The sequence below is a fragment of the Petromyzon marinus genome, chromosome 39 (genome assembly GCF_048934315.1).
Source record: "Petromyzon marinus isolate PM22_M1 ecotype Great Lakes invasive population chromosome 39, UKy_Petmar_22M1.pri1.0, whole genome shotgun sequence".
Lineage (NCBI taxonomy): Eukaryota > Metazoa > Chordata > Hyperoartia > Petromyzontiformes > Petromyzontidae > Petromyzon > Petromyzon marinus.
In genome coordinates, this window is record NC_133705.1 from 14,033,886 (window position 1) to 14,052,792 (window position 18,907).

Here is an 18,907-nt window from a genome sequence, read left to right on the forward strand (position 1 = left end):
CCTCGGCTCCGATGTGGCAGCCTCTGCAGCCATTCCTCGCGGGATCTGTTCGAGATATTCGCTCGCCGACTGATGCCCGCCGTTGCCAAGATTTGAACTCTGGTGACGAATGGACCATGTGCTTGGTAGGGGTTCGTGTGCGGTGCGTTTTTTACACGCTCAGAAGATTCAGCAATGTTGACCGAAAACTTTCGTGACTGCAGGAATTCATATTCTATGGTTCTTTCGGTAAATTCACGTAGATAGAAAATGAAAGAAAAGTAATAAAAATATATAAATACATATTTATATATATTTATATATATTATATATTCTTATCTTTTCTTTCTACGTGACTTTACCGAAATAACCATAGAATACGATTCAGCAATGTTTTGACCGAGTTTTTTTCTATTCCAATATATCCACTTCTTAACGTTAAATTAAATGAATTAACAAAAAAAAACTGCTGAAGTTTGCCGGATGAAGTTCATCCTCAAATGGGCAGCTGAAAGAATGCCTGAATATGCTGAGAGTATAATGACACAGTTGTCCTATTGCGAAACATAATGGATGTTAAGTGGTCTTCAAACAAGCATCTTCAGTACGCTTGTAACCTGTCTTCAGTAAAAGCTATAACCAAAGCTATACTGCATTTACCTCGGACGTAGTCGTAAATACATTGGAGCTTTGGCCGAAGCTTTTCATACATGTAGTAAATAAATTTAAATAGGTGAATATGTAAATTATGGTCTCTTTGCTTGATAAAGATCTCGTAGCCGCTTTTGGTTGATCATCGACGAAGATGGTCACTGCATCGCGCGCTTTCATATGTGCTTCTGCGGCCGTCTGGAATGCTCTTCCTTACGATATTAGGAAGCCACTGGGCGCTATGCACTTTTAAATCATCTCGATTAAAAACAAATTTCTTGAAAAAATGTTTTTGTGATTGGTTTGTTGTCCTTCCCCCACACCTCCGAATAACACGGTTGGCTATGTTCGGTGCGAACGCAGTTCTCCATACATACATCTCACCATGTCGTGTTGATCCAGGGGGTTGCAGTATTTTTCATTTCGCGATATCACCAACAGATATTTCGGTTTAGTCAGTGGCATGCAATCGTCATGTGCATTGAAACAGTGTTAGGAAAATACGGTATCGGTCAGGTATAATACAACCAGGTTAAATGGCAAAACTTACTAGCTCCATAGGTCAGCTTTGTTTTCACGCTGGAATAGTACAGAAAACAACTTTTCAGTCCTTTATTGCTTAAAAGACGCAAAGTATCACATTTAATTTTATTTTTTCTAGCATTGAGAGCTGAAGCCATACAAAACACAATGAGAATATTTGTATAAATCATCCAACAACTTGCGTATGAATTTCAATTTAAAGCTTTCGTGACTGCAGTGATTCATATTCTTGGTTCTTTCGGTAAAGTCACGTTGAAGGGAAACAATAAAATAATAAAAATACATATAAAACAATACAATTCTCACGACGTTTCGATTGCAACACAAGCAGTCATCATCAGGTGTGAAAACCAACGGCAAGAAACATTTGAAAGAAGTGGCGGTTTGTATTTATTTATTAACGTTGGCACCACGGATAGCGATTTCACAGTTTGTATGATTGGCTGCAAATAAATCCATAATTAGCTCCCCGTATGCAGTGCCCATGTCACAACCCAAGATCTGGCTCCTTCAACTGAAGTATGAAGCCACACAGAGTAACATGGCTCTGTGTTACTTTCTCTCCGAATGTTGCTACCTAACACCCTTCCCCTTCTGTCATGTTGGAGGGCAAACGCTGCTGAGTGTTGCCAGCTGCCCTATCAAGTGAGACATATGCCACCCCTCATTCCATACCTGCCACCCATGGCATTCAAAGGCATCGTTTTGTACACTCTCAACCGCATTATATGGACTGTATCTGGTTAATCTGTGGCACTTACAGGTGAATGTTCACGCGTGTAAAAAGTCCATCTTGTTTTCCCGCATTGCCGCTTTTCGCCGGGTTATTTGAGTTAACGCAAAAAAAAGCGTCTCAGCTCGTGGGTAATTTTCAACCGATACTAAATTAATAGGGATGCGGCTTGCGGGCGTAATGGTTTTGGTTAATCCACTAGATTTGCCATGCAAATGTTGCCGTTTTGGTCTTCCAACGTGGCAGTTGAAATGATGGGCAAATCGCTGAAATATTTACGCATGTGTCCACCCGGCAGTGTAAATGGGCACACCGCAATAAGTCACTTGGTGGGTGACATGTTGGGGTAAAGTGCGGGTACTTCTAAACTCTTCCAAGATGTGTGGGCCGGCGTGGAAGAATAGGCCAAGTACTCTCCATAGGTGCTCTCGGGAGGCCCCTGCAGTGTCGGAGGCCCTTCTGCCAGCAGTGACGTGAGCAAGCAGTTACAGACCTGCACCTTTACCTTCACTATACCAATACTCGTCATTTGCGTACCTGAATATTACACGCTATTGTCTTGCAGACAGTGTGAGATGGTGAAGTTTTTAACCACTCGGCTGTTTCCCATCTTTTTGTTGTTCGTAAAAGCATTTTGATGTGGATATATTTACAATCTCTTTTTTTACTATGTGTGCACGTATGTTGAACTTCTTTTGCAACATACGTAGTCAACCGTGTTAATTGGAGGTGCGGGGAAAGGACAAGGTGCCTCTTAAAGGTGGAGGTAGCATAGGGTTTGTTGTCAGACCAGTGACCTGAGTACGATTCCTGACCCACAGTTCACATTAGTGGCAAGCGATATAGTGACGATACCCGGGACCCATTAAACCAAGTTTGTCGCACTGACGATCGCGACAACTATTGAATAGTCAAACAAACACCATGGGAGGACCTTTATCCAGCAGTGTATTTACAAAGCCTGCAAGTAATTATTTAAAGCTCGTACAGCTCATGTTTTGAATATCTGGGAGCCATTAGAAGACATGTGGTAATATCTGACAGCCACATTCATAGTGGCAGACTTTGTAGGTAATTGAACGAGTGGTAAACGTGCACACAGGTACAGAATATTTGTGTCAATCCACTGCTGGATGAGGGTCGCCCCCACACTCTGCCGGCCGTGAGCAATGTTATTGGTCAGTGTGGGTTAGTGAAGGTGGTCGGAGTATAGAACAACAATGGATTTCGCTGCACTACTATTAAGCATCTGCATGTAACTGCGTGCATAAAAATAGTGGAATTTCCCCTGTGGATACAAATCTAAATGAGAGTGGTAGAGGAATTGGAAAGGTTTTATTTTTTATTTAAACACCCCAGCAACTACACAAATAAACACACTTGGAAAATATTACCCAGTCCCAAGTCGATATTCTAGGTGAGGGAGGACTTCAAGAGGTTTCAGGAAGAGGCTGTTAAATTCACAGTAATGTATTGTTACTCCCATTCTGCTATGTTTATTTATATTGCCGAACACACCAGAGCAACATTAAATAGCCTAGCAATATTAATAACAGTGTAACATTCAACGATCGTAGAGCAGAAACAAATAAGGCTTAATTGAAGAAGATGAACCGGAGATAAACAATTTTCAGAAAGAGGCCCAGCCTGCAATAACATTGTACTTTTGCCTTATTTTCAAGCCCCATTTGCAAGTGCTAATCTTTATGTACTAATGATGATGTACTTGTATGGGCGACTGTAGTATATAACATGTAAACACAGACGTGTTAGTCTGGGGGTATTACTGATATTCCACGTCTAAAATGTTTTGACCACATCCATATACTGTGTGTGTGTATATATAGCATACTGTGAGAAAGCCACTTAACATATTACACTTTGAGATTAATCAAAACACAGAAGCAGCTGTCTTCTCTCCTTCCCCTTGCCATGTGTGTGTGTGTTTCTTGTATGTATAGTTTTTTTGCCTTTTCAACATGGTTCACTTTCAAACCATAAAATCACTCAAATCCCCTATTCATATGGCCATCAAACAGCACTCTTACAAAAACAAGTTGATGCCTAAAAACAACTTTGTCCATTACCGCTTACTTTAAACAATAAACATTTGGAGCTGTTTATACACACAATGTACAGTTATGCTTTCAAAATTATTTGGACTGTGGTTGTTCACGAAATCAGTGAAAATGCCCTTTTAATGCACAACAATAACAGTTGTTATAACCTTGCGGTTAGCATACGTACGTATTTGTGTGCGTGTCAGTTGAGGTGTCAAGTTGCAAGGGTTCAGTTTTCTTGAATCCACCCACCTCCGCCCACTGTTGCTGCGGGGCAGAACCGAAGGGCTCCACGTGCTCTAAAGTGGACGTCATGGGTCTGTGACGTCACTGACAACGCGAGTCATTGTGCCACAAGGCAACCAATGGAGATCGCCCATGGAGGCCGTATTGCCCCCGACGAATGGTTATGCTCGCAGACTTAAAATGCACCCGTCTCGCGCTGGAAGAGGGTTCACGTTCATCCAAATTGCTGAGCGACATCAACCTAAAAATTAACGTGCAGATAATGAATGCCGTGTATGCAACCAGCAATCGAAACGACGATGTGTGTCTGGGAAGATTAGAGTTACTTTACGTTATCATTTGTTTTATTATTATCTTTAAAACATATCGTATTTTTTGATGCAGGATCATCCATGGCTAAACAGTCTGATCTGTGTATATATATACACACAAATACGTAAACACAGTTGTCTAAATGGGCCGATGAACCACAGTCCGTTACCCTGGTGCTGATAAGGACAACGAAACATGCATATCGACACTTTTCAGAACCTTTCCCGACTTGCTATACCAAGATGTTTTTATATATTTTTTCAGAGGGAAAACGACAGGATGAATACGTTTCACACTGGGACTTTTTCATTTCCATTTCGACCACCGTGTATGCAGAAATGTTTATCCCGAGGTATATGCAACATTTGGAAAGGTTGAAAACTAACAACAACAACAAGTCCACTCATATCAACCAATTGATTGCATGTTTCTGTCATGTTTACAAGCGTCAATATTTTTTTTAATGCGACTTCCATATTGTCATGTGTGCACACCCTCAAATTCACCGTGTCAAGGAAGCCAATTAGATTCAGACAAAGTGTTGCTTGTTCAATTCGTGTTTCTCATTTGGGGTATCCGGATCTCAAGTGTGATAAGGACACGTGTGATATGGCCCTAGATGGTTATTCTGCTTGGACAAAAAAAATGAAAAACCTATTCTACGTTCATACATTCACCGTTCCTGTCTGGGAAATGTGTTTTATTTCAGTTTACTCCAAGCTCGGTGTTTCTCACCTCACTGTCTCGTGACGTAATAATAGTGTCACAAGGGCTGCCATGGTAAATTGCATTATACAGCTTTGGAGCCAATCCGTGAAATGTTTTAGAGTCACGTCTCTTCGAGTGATCTCATATCACGTCGCCGCATTGGTTTTCGCGGTTGTGCCACGTCGCCCTCTGGTGTGTTTGCGGGTGGTACCCGCGTGTTGTTGGACGACGGTGTCCGACGTTTCGATCCATGTGGCTGGGAGCTTCGTGAGCAACTGGAGCCAAGCATCAGACACCGCACATAACAACGCACAGTATAATCCGAAAAGGCATAAGAGAGCGACGCATTTGATTTGTAAAAAACTAAAAAAAAATGCACCGCATATATTTATTACATTAAAGTGTCGTTGGCTACGTGGCCAAGACGAATACTTGAGTCTGCCTTGCCCATTATTACTGACAGATTATTTTTCTTTCTGAGACATAAGCTTTGTCCACAATGTTTTATCTGCTTGAAGGAGTCTTAAAAGGGCAACTGTTGTGGTCTGCGATCTTATCCGGTTAACCACTGGGGCTAAAATCCAGTGCAGCGGCATAGCTTGCTGATACAAATCTTCATGTACGGCAAGTCTTGACAGTGGGACAGAACAGAGGTTGTCGCTTGCAAGTGTATAGAAAAGCCAGACGAATGTGCAGTGTCTGCATATCACTACTTTGCCAATAGTGGTCCCTGTGCTAAATGTCTTGTGATCTGTCAGAAGAAACTAAAATGAAGTTGTTTCGCACTTTGCGCACAAGGGAGAGTCCTTGAAACCATGGTGACCTTACTGAAACGCCACTGCTGATCAATAAACCATTCACTCCTTCCAGAATTATCGAATAGCTATGCTGGCCAGGGAATGACTCAGAGGTGCAACGAACTGCAAATAAGCAGGAAGGCAGCCACACGATGAGCCAGCAGCCAAACTCTGTGGCAAAATACAAGTTACGTTATTCCGGTTGCATGTTATGTACACTTGATTATATTTGATATACAATGCAATACATTGTTGCAATATTCGTGAACAGACCACTCACTGGAAATTATTTGTCTCCTTGTGTCCCATTACCTGCGTAAGCTACGACCTTTTAAACGCGCACAATTTGCAATTCGTGAAACGAGGGCAGCTGAAATGGTTGAAATTTCAGTCAGCGGGGAAATGGAAATAAACCACGGGTCAAGGGATCACCTCCAAAATCTTTCAATTAGGATCGTGACATCAGAAAATAAGAGATGGCCAGAAGCACCAGAAACCAGATGACATTCCACCAGCATTGTGCAAAATACTGGTGGCAAACTCCATTAGCGTTTCCTGCAGTTAAAGATATACAGCACTTCCTACAAGCCGAACAGCCGAGCAGGGCGCTGGGGTTTTGGCTAGCTGTCAAAGTCAGGGTTTGAACAAACAGTTATCCTGTCCGTTTAACCTACAAGCTGAGCACGTGGTGTTGTTCTGCTGGCTCCAGCCAGGTGGTTGCAATGAAGGCCTGAACATGGTGTACATTGGTGCAGTTTCGGGAGCACACCTCGGTATTGTGAAGCAGGGGAGGATGGAGGTGGACTTGAAGGCGATGAGAAAATAAGCAGAAAAAATAAACCACCGAGGAGATGCCAACAGATCCCCTTGATCTCGACTCCAGCCGCAGGGCGCGTGGAGCCAAGATACTGCGTACAAAATGAGGAAAGTACTCCGTTATAAACGTTCCCCTCACTGCCCCTTCTAAAGTCCGTCCTGAAAACCAGCATTACAAAATGCACGAGCCACTGTTTTTTTTTTTTCACGGAACAATATCATTGATTACAATAAGAGGTTTCTAATTGTGCCCAGCAGCTCGGCATATAACAAAAGTGTTTGTGTTTGTATCCCTTTCGCCGGCGAGAGATATCTGATCACGGGGTGATTGCGTGTTAAACACGCAACTATAAATATTCTATGGTTCTTTCGGTAAAGTCACGAAGATATAAAAATTATAACAATGAAATAATAAAAATAAAGCTAATTAAAAATAATAAAAATATCACGACGTTTCGCAACACAAGCGGTCGTCATCATCCTGATCACGGCCGCTTGTGTTGCGATCGAAATGTCGTGATATTTTTATAATTTTTAATTAAATGTATTTGTATAATTTTATTGTTTTTTCATATCTACGTGACTTTACCGAAAGAACCATAGAATATGAATTCTTGCAGTCACGAAAGTTTAAAGTCAAAACGCTAACTGTAAAGTTGCGTCTTCAAATCCTTTCGACTCATAACAACGCTGCATTGACTGTGAACAGTCAACTGGTTGGGCAGGGGGGGGAGCGAATGTATGTGGCGGTCGGAAATGCGACGTCGAACTCTACCACTTCGTAGGAAGTCAACAGTGTTGCGGAGGCGAGAGTGGCCCCTCGCTGCAACATTGATTGTAAAGTCACGTAGGTAGAAAAAGTATTAGATCACAACGTTTCGATCGCAACACAAGCGACCGTCTTCAGGTGTAACAGATACAGCAGGAGAACTGCTGACACGTCGTGATCTATTATTATTTTTACTACCTACGTGACTTTACCGAAAGAACCAAAGAGTATGGATTCCTGCAGTCACGAAAACTTCAAATCAAGATTGATTGTAAAATTTCAATGGCAAGAAAACTCTCTCGGAGGGCTGCCAGTGTAGCAAGACGGGCGTTATCCCATTGCTCATTTGAACACGGGCGAGACGTCGAGTTGAATGCTGATGCAACCACGCCAAGTAAAACAGCCAGGCAATAAGCAGTTGATAAGTCCCGCCGTTGTTGGGCTCCAAGGAGTCTCACTGGTGGCAACGATCTGCTTATTTGATCATGAGCAGCTGGCGTGCGCGCCCCGCGCCAAAAAAACTCCCCGCCGTTCTTCTTCTTCTTCACCCAGCCCTTGGCATTGTCTACCCCCCCCCACCCCGCGATGGGTCAGTGCAGCATGGCACAAGCTGCTGCTGCTGCTACTCATCTCGTGCGGGTTATGCGCTGCAATCCGTTCACAGAATGCTGATTTGCGCGATGCCTTGCCACGTTCGCCGCCGGTGACAGGGGTAGCTGCCAGAATTGAGCGTCGCTTGTGTTTAATTTTGGTTCATATTCCTGTGCTGTCATATTACAGGTATCTAAAATGAAGTGTGCATCAATTATTATGACTATTATTTCTCGAATACGTGACATTTGTGACAAATCTCAAGGACTGTCTATGACACGCAACGGCGATCTCGACATCCCGGTGCAGTGAGTTGGCACAGTGTTGACTGGGCTAGGGTCGACTCAGCACGTCGCCTCTCCACATTTTAAATAATGAGCCCTTACTCCGTGTCGCCGTCAACCAGCAACTTCTCACGCCTGGGCAAAGGCATCCCCTCCATGTTCTTCCACTCGTTCCTATCCCGATTTGCTCCGGTCCACACTCACCTCTGAACTCTGTGATTCCGTCTCACCGCAAACTCTTCCGCTGTCCGTTTAACACGTAGGCTGTTGCGACCAATGCTTATTTGGACATAGGGGTACATTTGGAATTTGTCTTGACTTTGTACGAGGTCTTATTAAATTGCTCACTTGGCTGATATTACTCTGCTCAAACAAATTCATCCTGATAATTCAGGATGGAACTCCACTCAGTACTGTCAATGCTACTGTCTTCGGCTCTATGCAGCTGCAAGTCATCTTTCTCGCATGCACGTGTGTGTGTGTGTGTTTCTGTATGTATGCATGTGTTTGTACAGAATATCCTAAGGGATTGGTTTGTAAAGGCTTAAACCTTCCACATGATCACATGTATCCTTTCAACACAGATTTCTGTAACATGTTGACAAAGCCCTGTGAAATCTTTTTGAGACGTAACATTTATAATCTGGTCATAAGGAATGTGGGATAATGCCATGGTGCAATGGTCATCACGCTGGACTTGCAATCCAGAGGTTACCAGTTCGACTCAATGTTTCCAGAACGGCGGTTTAAGCAATGGTGCAAATTTCATAAATACCCCTATCAACATTCCTTGTCCACACAGCACATACATTGGTACACCACATGTAGTATCAGAATTCGTATTTATAATGGAGGAATCAGATGAGCTATAAAGCTCTTTTTCACAGATGTCCAGTAGGGCCTGGTAAGAACGTTACAACAACAAAGAGTGCAAAAATTGCTAGTAGTGCAAAGTACAATAAAGGTAAGCAAATCACTAAAACACATACTCTTTGGTTCTTTTGGTAAAGGCACATAGGTGAAAAAATAAATACAAAATATAAAATGAAAATATAAAATTTTAATAAGTTGAAATAAATTGAAATAAATATATTTTTTATGTTTTTATTTTTTTATTTTGTGTTATTTATTTATTTTTCACCTACGTGGCTTTACCGAAAGAACCAAAGAGTATGGATCCTTGCAGTCACGAAAACTTCAAATCTAAAATCACCCAAACACACACGAAAACAACTAAACCATCCTACCAGGCAAGGCCCACTGAGCTATTAACTTTTTTTTAAAGAAGTAACTTGGCCACAAATGATAGCTCAACAAAGTGGTCCATCAATTGGAAACTTTTCGCACCAAAACAATATTAATACATTTCACTGCATGTTTATAAATGTAGACCGACAAGTCGCGTGGTGGGGTAAAGTAAACTTGCACCTCGTCCAAGCCATCTGTCCACCATGGAAGAGTAGGCCAAATACCCTCTGGAGGGAGTTTTCAAGAGTTTTCTCCCCCCACCCCTCCCCATCAGTGGAGGCCTTTCCACTGGCAAGCAATTGCATGGCCCGCACCTTTACCATGAGGAATTTGTTTTAGCAGGGGACATGCAAATTGCTCCAAAGTGATGCAAACTCAATGGCCAATGTCTTGTATATAGGACCAGATCACATTTGAGGTGGCCTGGGGCTGTTATCGTTTTTTTTTGGGTGGGGGAGGGGAACTTTTGTTGTCTATTAAATTCCTTCCCAACATTATTATTATTCACATGCTTATTTTCGTTCTAAACTATATTTCTTTAAAAAATGCGGTGTACAAAATGTAAAGATAAATCAAATTAGAAACAGACAAAAGCTATTCCAATGTTGGCACAAAACTGGTAACAATACACTTATTTATCCCTTTGGATTTAATTACCACATTGCCTCTAGGGTTTTATCATAGAGCTACGATATTGCATTTCAACCATTATATAAAGCAGGATGCATATTTCTGGGGACCCCTCAAAATCGGGACGTGGAAATGCAGCCACTAAAAGGCCCTGCATTAATCCGGCCCAGCTTAAATGCAAGGAGAAGCGAGTCATTGTGGCTGAGCTTGTCGGGCCCTTCCAGTGAAATGCGTTGCTACTACAGTGACTGGACGAGGCAAACTCAAATTGATGGCCATAATTTGCCCCCAGAGAGAGGGAGAATTTGATATCTCTGCATCTAACTCAACCTCCTTCGGGGACCACGAGCAATATATAAATGGGGCTTAAAGCATGAGGTGTTATTTACAAACGTATTGGATGGCTGTGAAGTGACTTATTCAACATTACAGTCAGTCTTAGTTCCACATAAAATGTACTACAACATATAAGCTGATGCCATTACATTGCATCTCCACAGTACTGTTAAGCTGCTCTTTATGAAACGCCTACGATGTTTCTCAAGGTATGGACCTGCATTTACATTTCAAACGATCCCATAAGATCCTTTGCAGAAGAACTATATGTTGGGCAACCTAATATGCTACTTAGAGTTGGCAGATTGTGGCACAGCAATGGATTATTGAATCTATTTGTGTGACCCCCTCTTCTTATGCATGGGTGTTTTTGATGGATCCATTCTATTCTATTTATAATTCATTTAGCGCCCTTTCCTGGGTGCTTTACAAACCGATGGTGGTAGACAAAGGGGGAAAAAGGGGAGCAACGGGTGGGGCGGAGCGGCTGTCAGTGAGGGAGGTGACGGAAGGGATGGAGGGACAGGGGCTGGGAATGGAGGTGATGTTGCAGGGGCTAGGGGAGGAGGAATAAGGTGCAGTGTGATGGTGAATGAGGGTGACAGATGGGTGCAACGCGGATGAGAGGCTCACGCGTGAAGTGACGAGATAGGTACAGTAGGTGCTGTGGCTGAGCATGAATCATGGTAGGTGAAGGGTGGCAGGGACAGAGGTCTGATGGCCGGATATTTGGGCTGAATGATGCGCACGGTGGAGGGCTACGGGAGAGATTTGGTTAGCTGCACGTGGTTACTTTTGGTTTCCTCTCGCTCGTGAGTGGACTTTGCCAAACATCGCAAAGTTAACTCGAGACCCAACGAGGCAATGCTGGATGAAAGGAAATGTTATGATATATCATGAAAAGCAGGTGTGTTAAAAAAGCAGGGCTTGTTATTTTTTTACTGGAAGGAAATATCTCAACGTTTGGATCACCTGGATTTTTGTCCCCCAAACCAAAAGTCCCCATTATTTGAAATCGACATGCTATTTATTGAATAACTTGCCTGAAGCAATAACTTTATGCCAATATATTATTACGTAAAATGCTATTTTCTTGCTGTTGCTTTGAGCAGTTTAATAAAACAAAAAAAACATTGTTACATTTAAAAGTCTTCGTAGTATTCTGGTGCATTCGTAATTCTTCTCAGCAGGAGTAATTTATAGTAATAGATTTTACCCTTTTAACTGGCACAAAAACTGACACCTTTATTCAAGGCATCATGTTTGCAATAACCACAACACAAGCAGTCAAAATGCAAACAAAAAAGACAACTCTGATAATAATATGCAATGTCCTTGAATTTGATTGGTCCACACCCAAGACGGCTTTTCTTAGAGCCTAGTCTCCACTGGTGTTGGACCAGAAGACACCAGTGGAGACTAGGCTCTAAGAAAAGCCGTCTTGGGTGTGGACCAATCAAATTCAAGGAGAGTGCATATTATAATCAGAGTTATCTCTTTTGTTTGCATTTTGACTGCTTGTGTTGTGGTTATTGTAAACATGATGCCTTGAATAAAGGTGTCAGTTTTTGTGCCAATTAAAAGGGTAAAACCTATTACTATATCTTGTTACTGGCAAAGGAGGTCTCATAAAGGAGTAATTTATTTCAGGTAATATACTCTACAGATAACAGAGCATTGCTATGTACTGGATGTGGAAACTACATTTTAACATTCACAAAAAAGTGATGTTTTGTCATTCTGGGGCTCACCAGCAGAATATACCCCCAGTATTTAACATGTCTCACTCTGCTGATGAGTCCTGGAAAGGTGACGCCAGTGCAGGGTTTGAGTATGCAAGTGAATGCCGCTTGCTAAACTACCCATGGAAAATCGAATCGGTTGTCAGCTGACACATCTTATGTTTACGTAGAGATGCAGAAAAGCACAAGTTGATTTATTAAATGTTCGATTTCAACTTTTTCCAAACGGGTTGCATGTAGCCCTTTATCTGTGGTGATGTTTGAACGTTTCCAGCGTGTGTCTGTTTAATGTCGATTTAATCCGCTTTGGAACTTTTTCCGAGTGTCGTTTGGGTCTCCATGATGCACACATTGCATGGCCCTGCTGTGTCTGTTTACCCAGACATGCACTTTCTAGCAGATGCTGTATTGCAACAGAATATTTTAATATTACATTGCATGTAGCAGAGTTGAGTGATTCATTTTCATACGGAAAGTATTAAGCCTCTACCACCGACTGATGATCACGTGCAATGAAACGTCACAGATGTCGATGGATAACATCGTAAACTATACAATAAAATGAACCCAGCCGAATTCATATTTAATGCAGCCAAATAATATCTGTACAGAAATCAGTGACCACAGTGAATATGTGCTTTAATGGGCCTTCGATGTGTATTCGCGTGTTGTTTAATATTGGTGTCCCATATTTCGCTGCACATGCTGGGAAATTCTTAATTTCCGGGAAGATTCTCCCCGACACTTGGGAGTCAATCTTCGGACAACGTGTAAACAAAAAAAACACACAAAGCCACGTCTGCAAGATCCAACCATCGCCGTCCACTGCTCGTCGAGCTGCAGTGGCTTCTGGCTGCCGAACGAATCCATTCTCAAGTCGCATTCGCTACACAAAAAGTGCTGACGACAAATGAACTACTTGAATGTCTGTGTGTGTGTGTGCCGTCTGTATCTTGAATTTCATACTTAACTTGCAATTTAGCAATCTTTGAAGTGACGTGGTCAACCAGGCTGTGAGTTTGTTGTGTGTTTGACCGACCGTCTGTGTTGCTTTGTGTGGTTTCCAAATTCTGCTGAACTCTGTTTGGTGTGCTTCTCTCTCTGTGTCCCCTATTGTGTCGGTGTTGGTTCCCCCTGCTTGGGTGTCTGTGTATACATCTGGGGTTGTGTGTTTCCCCTCTCTCGTAAATTTAGCTCTTCTGTGCCTGATGATGGCTGCTTGTGTTGCAACCGAAACGTCGTGCGCTATTATGTTATTTTATTATTTCTTATTTATACGTGACTTTACCAAAAAAAAACAAAGATTAATTCCTGCAGTCACGAAAGCTTCCAACCAAGTTTGAACCACAATACCTTGCCGATCTCATTCATGAGCATAAACCACCGTGCAAACTCTGGTCATCTTTGCGGCAGCGGCTTTTGGCTGGCCATCGGTCAGCGATGGTCACCGCATTGCACGCTTTCAGGTGCGTTTCCGCGGGCATAAGGAAAACTCTTCCGATAATATGAAGCCACTGGAGCGATGCACTTTCAAATCTAGGTTGAAAACTCGTTTCAAAAGAACTGCTTTTTTGTTTAGTTTGCTGTCCTTCCCCGCACCTCCGATTTAGCACGGTTGGCTGCGTACGGTGCGGTAGACGTTCAACATAACACACGTACATCGCAGACCCGCAAAGCCACGAAGTTGATTTAAATAAACAGCACGGTAATAGTCCACTGCTTTGTCTACCGCCGCCATGAACCCAATGTCCAATGTGAAAATTGTCCACAACCAAAATGTTATACACAACCCTCCCCGTACATCCCACAATAATGGTTCAGTCCTTGAGTGCTTGCAATAGTCAAACGCTATTTTGTACTACAGTAGCTTCCTTCAGGGGTCTGATTTGTAAAACATGATGATCTGTATAAAGATTATGTTGTGGATATTGTAAACCAATGTTATAGTCCATAGCGTTAGTTCGTATTCACCAACTTTACACTAAAAGCCTAATAACACACACTCTAGCAGACAAATCTTCCATTTAGCCTAATAGACCATAGGGGGCAAGTGCTTTTTGTAAGTGCCTATTGAGTCCTGTCATGGCAAACCCATCAACGCACATACAATAAAAACAGACAGATCCCCCATATAACCTAAACAGACTGTAGGGGCAAGTGCTGTTAGCGAGCACTTCTGAATGCCGGAACGGTACACGAGGGGATGGGTGGCCAGCACCATGCCCGGCCGCCTTTGTCTCCCTAGTGGCGATGTTTACACACCGCACGAGGTACTCATTTGAGGCTGAGTCGACCTAATACACACACGCACACACGCTACAGTCACCCATATTTTCCTTTTTCAGTGCAAGTGTTCACCCTTTTACTAAACATGTATATTGATGTAGATAATTAAACATTTTGTAACAATACAGGTAGTCCCCGACTTACGATGGAGATGCGTTACGACGACCCCATCGTAAGTCGAACATATCGTAAGTCGACAAATAGCCTAGACTACCCAGGAGTCTTAAAGAATGGTGATAATTTAGCAAAACAGAGCAATTTACAGTACCGTACTGTATAAACTATATACTGTATGTATTTATTAATTACAATACTGTATTGCACAGTCAAATTTAAAGTAAAAAAACCAAGGTAAATTATTAGCCCTACCTATATGAACTGCAATTTCATAGAAAGTTTTTACAGGAAACAATCCTATCTGCTATAAAATAAACTTTTAACATGCATTGAACGTATGTATCGTATCGTGGTAACCCTGAAATGAACTCGCTAAAGCTATGTATCATACATGCATTGAACGTATCGTAACGTATCATATTCTACTGTACTCACCAAGATTCTGTCCGTCGTCTGCAATACATGAACGATGTCAGGTTGTTGATGGCTACATTAACTTAGTTGTCGGAAGAGGAGTATGGCGATGATCAAGTTAAGGTATCGTGCCTCGTACGCTGCTGCGTTTGCCTGCCGCGCGAAATTAAAACTATTTTACAATTTTGTCATATCGCTATCGCCATCGTAAGATCGAAATATCGTAAGTCGGGGACCATCGTAAGTCGGGGACTGCCTGTACTCTTCATTTCCCTATGAAATCATCATTAAGTTTCAAGGCTTGATTATATCAGAGAGGGTCCTACATTGGGATATTTGGCCAAATTAATTGATGAATGTGCCTGCCATTTGGCAGGACAATGGAATGCCCCCAGACATGCAATACATATGGCCATCTCCTCGCCACTTTGCAGGTCAAACCTATAATACCTGGTATGCCCAGGAATTATTCAATTGAAGTAATATCCAGGCTTCATAACCCTGCTTTAACATCCAATATGGGATAAGATTGGTTACATTCCGGGTGATTTTGATGACCATCGCTAAAATATAAATACGCGACAATTGTAATAATTTACATTTAATGTGCGTTGAATTTCATCGCAAAACGGCATGGCAATCGATGATATACTTTGCACGTGCATTAAAAGTAACATTTCTTGGCTCACCACATTTAACAAGGCATGAATAAAATGAATTGGGCACGTAAGACCAGTATAAATAAATGGGCATATTTTATTTTTTTCTTCCAAAGGCTATATTTGCTGCTGTTAAAAACGGCATGTCTGACAAAAAAAAACGTGAACCCATTGTGGAGCCCTAAGGGGGCCTGCGGACTCTGAGGGTAAGAATCGTGGTCTAAAATCGGGCTGCAGAAAAATAAAAAAACATATTCTCGTGATTTATTACACATGTCAGCAGCATACCTTATTTCAAACTCTCCGTAATAGAAATTGCCACTAATAAGCAATACCTAATAGCCATCCACCGCATTCTTCTGTGCGTGATATACGTGCGTGCACGTGACCCAGTGGTCCTTTCACATGTTAAATCAACGACTGGCGATGCTGTCAGTTATTGAAATACATTTTCAATGTATTGAGAGTAGTAAAAGCCAGGTAATTAACTATTTATATAAACACAAATCTGCAATGCTTTGCGGTTATGGGAAAGTCTTATAATGTTGTTTTCTCATGTCCTTTGCTGTAACTTTAGCTGTGAGCTTATACATAAATAAATGCCTTCTTTTGAGCAATACTACTTAGCCCAGCAAGCTTTAATTTTAATGCCACCCCAGGGTTTAAATTTTGAGAGTGAACAGAGTGGGTATAGGATTTCCAAGCATAGTCACCCTGTCAATACAGCAACGTAAAATGCCATCTAACATCAGTTGACACTTTTGTCAATGTTTTGGACCTGACTTGGAATCTACGGCATTATTATAATGGGCCACACTAAGGCCAGTGGTGTTTGCGCTGCCAATGCTATCCCATCTTTGTGCGAGTTGATTATCGTACTTCAATTCGATCTATGCTTTTAATGCATAGACATGCTATGTTTAAATAGTGCCATGCGTTGTATACAGAGCTACTTTACGAAAGCTTGCTCACTGTTTCATATGCTCCATTGCCTGCCTGTCTGTTAAACACACCAATTTCAAATGGTAGACTTTTCCAAGAAGGTGCAATCTAGAGATTCGTCTTCGAAATCGGTCTCCTGGCTATCACGTTGCTGTGTTGTGAACTGCACATGGTAGGATGAATATCACAGCCAAGGCAGGCATGCTTCGTTAATTTTGGTGCACCACACTATTATTGGCCAGATTGCTGCTAAATTATTACTGTGGATGAGTAAGAGGTGGGGGTGCTTTGGCTGTCGTGTAAGTGGTGCAGTTTGTGGTGTGGATATGGATGGCTCCGTGCACATGGCAAAATAAGCAACGTTTAATAATTGGTAAACCATTCTCCGTGAAGTGAAGAGAACATTGTATATGTATGTTGGACTTCTTTCGCACCGTACGTCGCCAACCGTGCTAATCAGAGGCACTGCTGCGGTGTAATGGTTCGCACACTGGACTGACATTTCCTGCATGTCAGATTAGCACGGTTGGCTACGTACGGTGCGAAAGAAGTTCAACGTGCATTTATAAACATACTTATAGAAGTCGCAAGTTCATTCTCCCGGCATGGCAGTGGAAACAATTGTGGAACTTTCTTTAATGTCCCCTCCACCACCCCGGCCTCGATCCACGCTACGGTATAAACGGCTACGCAACGATCGATGTGCAGGAGGTCCTGTGTGGTGGTGGATTCACGTTTAACACGCAGCAGGCTTTCGCGACCAATATTATTCATAATAAAGGTTTTAGGGTTAGATCGCGTTATTTATAAATGTGTCGTAACCCTCCACCACCCGACACGGCCAAACAGTAAAAAAAAAGTGTCACGTTGACAAAAGACAAATAGTTCACTACTTTAGCCCACCGGTGTGTTGAAGAGTGAATCAACAGCATTTACAATTTCGAGTACGACGTTGCGCTGGTAATTACATCCAGCATAATCAGGCAATTTGCCAGAATGGTGAAGCCCTCCATTTGCTCCCGGTCTTAAATAGAGCAGCAGCAGAGTGACGTCATCATTTAACCCCAATCTGGTGCAGTGATTTGAGGCGGAGATGGGGATGGTATTGTAATCATATAATAGATTGGTAATCATTCAATTGTTATTCATTAGTATTTGTTTCCCCGATAAGGAATTGTAATATATACTATGTAATAATACGATTAAAGTGCCCGTACTCCCACCTCTTCCGAGATGCATAGTCAGCGTGGGAGAGCAGATCGAGACAGTTCTGTCGAGTGGCTCACTGGAGCTCCGTCTAGTGGAGGCCTTTCCAAAAGCAGTGGGTTTGAGCAGGAAGTTGCTGGGCTGCACCTTTGCCTACTGCTGTAATGGTTGAGACATCATAGGAGCAGATAATTAATGTCCTTCCAGTGTGGCATAGAGACATTATATGCTGTGATATTATCACGTGGCGTAATGGTTTGCAGCATAGGGGTAATGACTAGAGGCATTGCTTTCCTGAATCTGAATATTGCATTAATGTTTTATATTAGATGGCATAATTTAGCCAGTGATAATTTATCTTATCGTAATGTTCAGGACTATGCTTACCTATCTCATGCATTTAAGTCAATAGCAGACTCCTTATGAAAATTAATACCATTTACCATTTAAAATAGTTCCCTTCTTAAAGCCTCACTGATCTTCAAGGTTATCATTTGTGATAATTTGAAATATATTACAAATATGAGGATTTTTTCCACTAATTCTGCTCAAGTGATGAAGTACAAATGAAGTGTCAGTCTCTTCTTTGGTTCTTTCGGTAAAGTCACGTAGAATGAGAATAAAATAATAAAATAACACAATAAAATTCTCACGACGTTTCGGCCACAATGTGTTGTGGCCGAAACGTCGTGATATTTTATATATATTGTATTATTTTATTGTTTCCCTTCAACGTGGCTTACTCATTGTTAATATGAATCACTGCAGTCACGGAATCCTTTACAGCTGTTGAGCTATTGTGAAGGTTACTCATTGTTATTCTGTCAGTGTATCACTG

General features: G+C 42.0%; 2 long non-coding RNA genes across 2 annotated transcripts in view; one reads left to right on the forward strand and one right to left on the reverse strand.

Moving 5' to 3' along the window:
- LOC142930494 (uncharacterized) overlaps positions 1-18,907 on the forward strand; it is a 183,826-nt gene that overhangs the window by 38,250 nt on the left and 126,669 nt on the right. The gene's annotated exons all lie outside the window — the stretch shown is intronic.
- On the reverse strand, positions 1,272-15,517 carry LOC142930493 (uncharacterized). The gene is made up of 3 exons (XR_012946421.1): positions 15,284-15,517; positions 6,799-6,937; positions 1,272-5,507 (listed from the first exon to the last, which is right to left on the reverse strand). It is a non-coding gene; the product is annotated as an uncharacterized LOC142930493 (long non-coding RNA).